Here is a 3,704-nt window from a genome sequence, read left to right as displayed (position 1 = left end):
AAGGAAACAAGATGACGCTGGTCAGCCTAAAAGAGTGGTCCTGTGAGCTGCTGTCAACAGGTGAGGACACGCAGTACAAAAACAACAGCTCGATATCTTATTTAAGGACACCAAGAAGACATTCTTGTACTATTACTTTTAGCTTCAACAGTTAGTGCAACTGTTACCAGTGCATTACGCATTGCTCCCAAATAAATGGAAAGACCTTGGAGAGGGAAGGCTGTGCAGTGCTGCTGACTGCTCTGATCACATAGACAAGGGAGAAGAACCTGCCAGTTTTCTGAGTAGGAGTCTGAATCTGCTGCACTCCAGCAATAAAGGCCTCCACAAATCTAAGCTAGCAAGCTAGCTCTAAACAGCAAACCACTTCTCCAGACAAATGTGAAACCCCCAGAGCTGGCTTCACCATCCTCCAAAAGGACTGCAGAGAATTGTATTTCCTTGTGTTTCTTCATCATTGCCGTAAGCAGCACGATCTCATCTTGAGGCAACCTCACACTTCAGCTACAGAAGCACAAGAAAGCCCTAAGTAGCTGTTCATTCTGCTAAGAGATGAGATTAAGATTACTTAGAAAATTGCATCAGTTTACAGACCTTCAGTATTATGTTCGCATAAATCTCTGAAATTAAGGGATGGGTATGGGCCAACATTATTCTCACAGCTTATCATAAAACCGCCTCAAGAGGGAGATAAGAATTTGGTTTTGGCCACTGCAGAGTCACTCCCTGCAAAACCCACCCAACCTTACTCTGGCCTTCACGTGCCTCGAGCAGCATTAAGCCAGTTCTAGTTTCTCTCTCCCTCATCTGGTGAAGAGCTCTGCTCCCTTTGTCCGTATTCGCTGCAGCTTTACACCAAGAGCAGCTTGGTGCTCAGCCCCACTCTCCACTCCCAACTCAGTGTGCAATTGCCCACACTTCAACTTGCTCCGTAGCACACCATCCCTGCAGAAGGGTAGCTGGAAAAGACTGACTAGGAGTTTTGGGTGAGCTTCAGCTACAGCTGTTTTGTTTTATTAAAAAAAGTTATAGTAAATTAAATCTAAAAATGAACAAGTCCATGCAGTAACACCTTCCTCCTGCAATCAAGTTTCATGCTCTTGAGAGCACGAGATTAGGGTTTCTCACGCATTCAATTAAAAAAAAAAACACACACACACACACACACACACACACCCACCACAAACAAGGAGAGTTTAACAGCAAGACTCTAAAATCTCAGATTCCGCACTGCAAGGCTAATGCCAAAACAGGCTGAGGTTCTGGTGGACTCTGCTGTTTCCCGTAAGTGGTTTTCTTTTATAGTTCCCATAATCACATGTTCAAGATTTTTTTGTTCTCATGTGCCAGGTCATTCAGACACAAGATGGTAATGGAACAGCAAAAACATACAAAACCTAGAAAGGAACAAGGAATGGGAACAAGGAGATGCTGCCTAGTTTAAACTGACCAACTCTGCCATAAGATTATGAAAGTGAGAAGAAATCTTATCCAAATAAAGCATCATTTCCCCAAATGCTTCACTCCAGATTTCTGAAGACACTGTCTCAGTAGTTCCAGGCAAACAGAAAGCTTAGCAGAGGAACTGATTGTGCCAAAATTCAGTTCCCCAAGCAGTACAACTACCTTCAAACATTTCAGGTCAAATACCTGTGCATGCAGTCACAAATCCAAGACATCAGGCAACTACTTGCTATAGCTGAAGATACAAGTTGGATTCCACACATGCAGGATTCCAATATGAAAAGCATGGGCCCAATTCCTCTCTCGGTCCTAAGTCCATGCAAACACAGGTACCAGGATAAGTAGAGGCGGTGGAGCCAGCAACGGGTCACTGGCACTGTTCCATCTCCAGCACATCCAGGGAAGCGGTGACCAGAACAGACAGTGAGGGCAGCCAGATGGTATCAGACATCCTGCAAAGAGCGGCAAAAACTTTAGAACCTGCTTCATGCTGAAGTAATTCACCAGGCTGAGCTTTCTCACACCCAAACAGATAGTGTTTCTGAGAGCTCCACCCTCAGCTTGGCCCCCTTCCTGTGAATAGTACTGGTCATGGCATGTCAAAACTCATCCACATGGTTTGCTGATTTGTATCTTAAGAAGGAGCGCAGTAATTCCTCTGTATCATTCTGCTCATGCCAGGTTTGCAGACAAGTCACCCAGCTTTTAATGCCCTGATCTCTAGCAGCTCTAGACGCTCAGTCTCTGAGATTTTCAGGGATGTTGAAACTTGAATCTCTGGACCCATTGCTGCACTCACCACTGCTCTACCTGACCTTTCTAGTCACTGATAAAGGTATAAAAAGGCCTCGTTCCCACAAGCAGCTTCCAAATATTACGAGCCAGCACAATGCCAAAGAGGCGATCCCTGGGACTCGTATACACTGTTCACTCTTCCTTAGCCAGGATTCACAGCCTGAAAGCAAGAATCAAGGCTAGATGCTGATTTCATAGTGTGTAAGAACATCTGCCTCGCTGTACTGTGGAACACATGCAGCCAGCCAGCGCTGCGCTGACTGGAGGGGCTCAGTCTCCGTACAGCCTAGGAAACAAAACACGTTTCACAGCTTCCCAAGCAGCAATGCTAGCAGACAAAAATCACATTCCAGAATCTTTTCCAGTTCAGTATGATTTTAATCCTTAAGCCAAATGGAGGGGGGGGGAGGGGAAAGTCCAAAGAAAACTAGTGACAAATGCAGAGTTTTTCATCAGAGCTGGGAACAGCTCAGAGAATCACAGCGATTTGATATTGCCCCGATGGCAACCAGCGGTCAACGTGTAACTACTTACTTGGTTGTTTCAGCAGAGACTTGCAGGTACATTGTTTCCAGCCTGCAATCTGAAAGCATCCCGTACAACTTCACAGACACAACGGATTCAAAAGTCTCCTCTCCCGGCTCCATCTAACCCTCCTGACAATTCAGTTAAGCACAATTGTTACCAATACCTGCAGCTCAAAGTAAGAGATAGTAAGAGTATTACACAGCGAGATTAAAAAGTTATTGCACCAACTTCATTATTCATTTAGAAGACAGGTATGTTAAAATACTTTCTGCCCATTTTCCAGGCTACTGCCCAAAGCCTCTCCGCGGGCTGCAAGCCGCGCGCAGAACCCTCCCTCCCGGCGAACCGAGAGGTCACCGGTGGAGGACGGCTCCTGCCCTCGCAGCAGGCAGGCTTAGCGAGACACCGGACGAGGCCTCTTGCCCACTCATGGCACTAGCTGGCTGGCGCCAGCTTCCCTCTGTACTTCCCCCAAAGAATTCTGAGCCAAGACGACAGCATTTTTTTTATATATATTTTATTTATTATACAAACTATTTACAAAATCAGCTACTACAACCACAGGCTTCCAAATTTCGGCTGAACTCAGACGGGAATTCACCAGAGGGAACTCAGATCTGACCTGTATCATCCATAGCTCCTGGTTTCTAAAAGCATGCAAGATGGCCCGCAGGTGCGGGCTGAAGCCAAGCCATGTGCACCTCAAAGCAGCTTCAGGAAACGTGGAACTTGTTTGAGATGGTAACAGAATCCTAAAGCTTTCTACAGAAGTGCCCCTATTAAATGGGAATAAAGGATGAAAAAATAAAAAGGTAACAAGCATCTGCCAGAAGAAACATACAGTACAGGTGACACAGCACATCCCTGCTGCCAGTGTAAGGGCAGCATAGAGCGAACACGCTGGAGAAGGGTATAGA

The sequence above is a fragment of the Rhea pennata genome, chromosome 5 (genome assembly GCF_028389875.1).
Source record: "Rhea pennata isolate bPtePen1 chromosome 5, bPtePen1.pri, whole genome shotgun sequence".
In the NCBI taxonomy this organism is placed as follows: Eukaryota; Metazoa; Chordata; class Aves; order Rheiformes; family Rheidae; genus Rhea; species Rhea pennata.
The sequence above is the reverse complement of the archived record's forward strand: the minus strand, read 5'-3'. Positions refer to the sequence as shown.